Source organism: Lissotriton helveticus, chromosome 7 (genome assembly GCF_964261635.1).
Source record: "Lissotriton helveticus chromosome 7, aLisHel1.1, whole genome shotgun sequence".
NCBI lineage: Eukaryota > Metazoa > Chordata > Amphibia > Caudata > Salamandridae > Lissotriton > Lissotriton helveticus.
This window is the reverse complement of record NC_136068.1, coordinates 383,264,898-383,270,897: the sequence shown is the minus strand read 5'-3', so window position 1 is coordinate 383,270,897 and position 6,000 is coordinate 383,264,898. Positions and strand designations below refer to the sequence as shown.

The 6,000-nt window shown below is 43.8% G+C and overlaps 1 protein-coding gene across 2 annotated transcripts in view; it reads left to right on the top strand.

Moving 5' to 3' along the window:
• Positions 1-2,289: 2,289 nt before the first annotated feature.
• The window catches only part of LOC144768497 (CMP-N-acetylneuraminate-beta-galactosamide-alpha-2,3-sialyltransferase 2-like), a 496,260-nt gene continuing 492,549 nt past the window's right edge, over positions 2,290-6,000 (top strand). Inside the window, exon 1 of one of the 2 annotated variants that reach the window (XM_078652207.1) lies at positions 2,290-2,426. The gene's annotated coding sequence lies outside the window, so the exon portion shown is untranslated. Of the gene's footprint in view, positions 2,742-6,000 lie in introns of both variants that reach the window. The other variant, XM_078652208.1, reaches the window with a different exon arrangement.

Sequence of the window (6,000 nt, the reverse complement as noted above, 5' to 3'; positions counted from 1 at the left end):
AGAAAATGTTATTAAAGGCTGCTATAATAAAAGCAAAGAGAGTTAAAGCATAATCCTCGCCTCCGGTCGTGACACAGAATCTGGTTTGGGCTTCATTACACAAAAGTCCCTGAATAGACAGCTGAGTAAAAACTGGGCACCGCATAGGGTTCATTTATCTGGTGTTGGGAAGACATTTATTTTCCTGCTCAATAGTGGGGAAGCCTTGAAGGTGGCTGCGGCTACCTAGTAGAAAGGAAGGAGGCAGCACAGGTGGAAGGGCCTTGGTTATCGCGAGGTGCCATCCTCGAGACTTGGCGGAGTTACAGGGCGATCCTAAAGCTTGATACAACTACAAAGGCCTCGAAATAGTGGATTTTGTATCCAAAAGGGAATTCCTCAGGTCACTGGGAGTCCGTACAGTGGGGCCTGAGATCACAACTGCATTCCTTAAACCCTCAAGGGACATTTTAAATCCAAAGCTACTGTGGAGACTAGCCGGGGTATCGCTCTGACTTGTCAGGAGCCTGGCGCAAAAGAAAAGATTTGGGTGGCAACTGATGTTAAGTGAACAAGCTGTAAATAATTGAAGTGCGTTGGTGTGGATACCACCAAAAGGACAACTCAAGCTTTCTCAGGAGGGGAGTCAGCTGTTCAGAGACCTCACCGCTGACACCTGATCACCTGTATGGCTTTAGACGCTAGGGAACCCATAAAAGTAAAAGTCTGGCGTTGCCATAACTGTTTGCTCAAGAGAGTGCTGGAACCACATTTTCTTATCACAAAGGAAACGGAATGCAACAGGCTGACTCTATAACAGGCAAGCAGTTCCTCAAAGGAGATGAGTTGTGCTTCAGTTAATAAACAAACTAACACATACATGCATGGTCCCCCCCAGTCACAAGTTAAACACATTAACTCAGACAATTGAAAATTGGTTAAAAAAACACAGTAAAAGATGTGGCCAAGATGCAGTTGCAAACAGTGGGGAAAGCTAAATAAACCAGCGGGCACAGGCAATGGCAGGGTGGTAACTTGCAGATGACAAAGCCAGCTACAAAAGATGCACTCTGAAGACTGGCGCAACAAAAAAGATAAAAATAACTCGAAAAAGTGCAAGCAGTGGAATGACTCAAGTACTTGGGCCATGCTTTAGGCGAGGATTGCATGCAGGGGAAGTGCAGACCACAGACATGAACAGCAGGAAGCAAGCACTCAAGAGTGGTTTTGAAGCCCACCAATTCTAAGTAATGGGAGGGGGTCCAAGCCCACTAACAGTAAACCACATGTCTCAAAGAAACCGCGCATGCGCTGTCTAAGTGAAACCTAACAAGACGACCCCCACATCTTCCCACCTCCAAGGGAAAGGTTTCAGCATTGACAGACGATTTGGGTATACCCCATGCAGAGATCCCACTTTGTTTAATGGAGGCTTGAGCAGCTCTCCTAACCTGCTGTTTTTTTCTTTTTTTCCTGTGGTACCTCAAAATTGTACCCCTGTATTAATAAGGTTAACCAAAACTACAACTATTGTGTAAAGAACGGCCATAAAGCGAGCCATGGCCTTAGTACCAGAGCTGCCAACTTGGAAGCTGAAGAACCAGGTTCAAGCCTCTGGGTCTGGCTCGCCATCCTGTGGTTCTAGGCAAATCACTTAATCTCTCCGTGCCTACCAAAAATAAATGTGTCCTTTTGTAACTGAACTGGTGCTCATTTAGAAGCGGTACAATACCAGGGCTCGAGTCGGGGTACCACGCGGGTGGATGGCATCCCCCCACTTATTTTACCGAGAGCTGGATAACAGGAGCAAATGGAGCCACACATTCACTATTTGGCCTCTCTGGGGCGAGATCGGAGCTCATCCAGAATGCTGCTTACGCACTGGCTTCTCTGATGCAATCGCATCTAAGGGGTGAGCGAGTGGAGGCAATGAGTCTGATGGTACAAGTCACCTTTCGTGACGTCACTTTTTGTCGTGACGTCAGCGTCCCCCACTTCTTTTTTTAAGGACTTGTACCCTGTACAATACCATCGGTTCGAGTTCGCTATATAAATCAGCAAACAAAAAATAAAGATTACTCGTTTCTAACGTGTCAGCTTGAGATCCCTAACCCCGCCTGGGGGAAAGAGGGGGGCAGGAGGGCCCCTGAGTCACAGGGTCGGTCGCCTTTCTAGCTCTGTCAGCGAAGCTCTCTCCAGGTGCAGGCCCTGTGATTGCAGCATGGCTGGCATCGCGCTGGCTGATGTTTCCTGTTCTGTTTTTTTCCCTTTACATACAGGATGTTTGAAAAAAAAAGCTGCCCAGAAGCGGCACCGTCCTCTTTGCTTGATGCACACAGCCTAGCGGTTTTCTAATCCTGTGCAGGGCGCCCCACCCGGCTCTTTCGGACAGGCTCTCGCAGGACGGCCAGGCTCCACAGCATTTGGATGCAGACTTCTGAGCGTAGGTAAGGAGTGCGCAGCTCTGTTTGTCCCGCGAGACGTTGCGCGCTTGAAGCGCTGCCGCTTCCTCTGAGCGCCTCCTGCGAGCGGGGCAGGGCGAGGAGCTCCCGGGATACACGCAAGGCGCTCCGCATCCACCAGCTGCCGGGTGCCGCGCCCAGACCAAGCTGCTGCCGGGAGGCAATGTGCTCGCGAGACCACGGGCAGAAAGAGCCAGTCTTGAGCACCCAGTGACCCTTGAAGGGCTCAACCACAAGGGGTCGCTGAGTCGAGTTTCCCACTGCGAGCCTGGTTTCGAGACCCGTCGCCGGCCGGGAAAGGTAAAAAGTTAATTTAATTTACTGCTCCTTGGAGCTCAGGGATATGTTCAGACAGGAATTTATCTACTCGTGGTGAGGAATGGACGGGCTTCAACTCTCTTTAGCGCATAGAACCAAAGAATACCAGGAGAAGGGCAACTCTCGACGTGTTCCATGTGGGGAGTGAAGAGAACAAATGGTACAAGCCAGTGCATGTAGTTTTACTTCGTTATTCAAAATGTAAGATTACAAGTATCACAGAGCACATTGGTCTCGGTTGCTTATTCCTACTGTATGTGAAACCACTTGAATTCTGATTGAAAAAAATCGAGTACTAGATGGTTGGTACACCTGTGTTTTTTTTTTTTTAAATAGTTTGAAGTGCTCGAGTTTTAAGAAACATCTTATAGAGGCAAGCAAAATTACCTAAACGATTTCGGAAAGTGGATAAAGACACAAAGCAGTATGAAATGATTTAAATAAACCACTATTTTTGCGTGAAACTGGTGCGCTTTCATATATGTTCTGCAAACAATAGTCGCATTAGGTAAATTATTAAGAAAAAATGGCCGAATTGCATTACATAGATAAACTTGGCCTTGGCCCTCCTCCAATGCAGCGCCCTCTCGGGTCTGCGGGTTACCTCAAACCTCTAAGCTGTGGTTGTTGTCAAATGGATTATTGTATGCTTTTAATGGAATTTAAAATATAGCTCGTCACCAGCTCTATGCGCATTATGTTTCATTTTACTAGTACACGCAGGAACCCCTTTTCTGGACAACTTTTAAGATCCCTAAAGTGATTCTTGCTGGGGGAGTTGGGGGTCGGGGTTTCATTTATACAAAGCAATTTTATCAGGAAGTTAAAACTTCAACCTTTAAATAATAATTCATTCTTAAATAATAAAGCCCAGTAACTCGGATCTTTTAATTTAATTTTAAAGTGCTTCCAAGTGAGACACGTGCATAATATTGGAATATCACACTGTGATGTAGAGCTATATATTCTAAAAAAAAAGTATTGATTCCACCACTCAGACAGTGAAAACACAGATAACTTCTCATAATGAGCTCCAAGTTGCAGGATGGAACATGAGTCCAATTGGGCATATTAAATTAATTTAATCTTGTATTGCAAGACATTGTTTTTTTGTTATTGTCTAGTCCCGCATTCGGTCTCAGCCTTTCCCTTTTTTTTTTAAATACGTTTTGTTGGGGAAAATTGCAAAGATGGTAATGTTGTTTTATAGGACAATGCTGTTTAATCTGTGCCGTATAACGTTATTTTATCTCTGTTTTAGTTATATGTTCAAACTAAATAGTGTTTGCTATTCCTGAGTGATAACGTTTTTTTCTACCTAAATCCCTTTGTTAGTGGATCTCGTGGGCTGCGTTTAAAGTGATTTGTATTTATTTTCGTGGTGGATGTAAGGGGTGGCTGTCCACCAATTTTTTGTCATTCTGTTTTGATCCTTCAACTAGCACTGTTTTAGACTTTGGACCCCTCACACATTAAGTGCTAGTCTTCCTGACCCGACTGAGCGTATGTTGGCCTGTGGGGGCATACATACAAGCTATTATTGTGCAGCCACGGAGTGGGCGCACAGTTGGCTTGTTTCCACCTGTCCGCGACTGGAACCCATCCAAACCCCTTGCTACACGTTGCTTTGCTTGGCAAGGCTGGAAAACACTTGGGAGGAACCAAGGCGATAAGACCATTGGTAATAAATAAACTTTTTAAAGAAGCTTTTTTTCCTAAGGAAATCAAGGGTACATTTTTTTCTTCATTAGCCACCTTCCTTGTTCAACTATTGAAAAATTATTGCTTTGTACACGCTGCTCTTATCAATACTAGATATTTTCCCAAGCTGTTGCATAATTTGAAATCTGATTCTTAACTATACCATTATTTTTTTGTTCTTGAATGAGACTTGGTTAGGGGAACCTTGAGCACTGTATATTGCACTGGCTTATTGAGGTGGACACACATTCCTTTGCCACACATGCCTTTTACCACACAAGGTAAGTATAGTTAAGGTAAGTTAACCTCCTACACTAATATATATATATATATATATATATATAAAATACATTATTTCTTTTTGAGAAGAACGAGACCCTCCAAACCCCCCACCTCCTTTTTAAATTAATTCTAAATGTCATTTCTATTATCTGAGACCAATCTTGAGCAAAGGACTGTCCCAAAGTCCAGTTTAAGTATATGTTATATAATGGAAACCATTGGTCTGCCAACAGATGTTTATTACTAAGCGATAAAAAAGGCTTTGTACAAACGAACAAAGCTAACTTATCTATGTGGCATCTATAAAAGGCCTTATTCTAGTTTCTGGAATTACTGTCTTGGTAAATCATACCTTGCGAAGTTGGGATACCAGTTAAGAGTATAAAGATTACACAATAATCCTGGTTGTGCATTTACCATTATTAGATGTAAAATCTCAGTTAGGGTTGAAGTGAGATGGAAATTGAAGTGAGATGGAAATAAGTGCTGTGAAACATTAGAATTGCTTTTGTTAGCTTTGCTCAGTTGCAGGGCTGCTGACCGAGAAAGCAATTTAAATTTCACTAGTTGGTCACAAAAATGACTAAAAATCACTTTTCATCAAGTTGGGTAAAGAGTGTGTAATGAAGCCAAGACTAGAATCGAATAATCATGGTGCTAGCTCCTTCATCAAGTCAGAAGGTACAGATACCCCTTTAGATAATTTAACACTTAGTTTCCTTCTCTAATTAATTAAACTTGTCCATGCAGACAATCTGAGGCCTCTGGACCGAACCCTTGTACAAGTGTCCCTCGTCGAAGAGAAGGGGCTTCTGAGATTGCAAGTAAAGGTGCCTGGATACAGAGAAGAAGCAGCATTGGCAAAGTCTATTGATCTTGCCATGTTGGCCTATTGCGCTGATTACTTACTGGTAATTCTCATTACTCCCAGTCCTACTTGTCCTCGACTCAGTCATCACATATGATGTATATTCCACTGACAGGAAATAAAGCAGGTAACGCTTGATGGCTCTACCGACCCTCCTGCCAGAGGCAATAACACCATAGCCAGCACCAAGCACTTCATGACAGACCAAGCACAACAAATGCCTGACACAGGGAAGGTGGGTGGTAAATATGACTTGGTCGAGGAGGAGTAGGACTAAGAGTACTGAGGATTACCGGTAAGTAATCAGGACATTACCTCTATGTCCCTTGTCCTCAACACAGTCATCACACATGAGGCATACCAAAGCAACCCCCACAAAGTGAAGGCCTT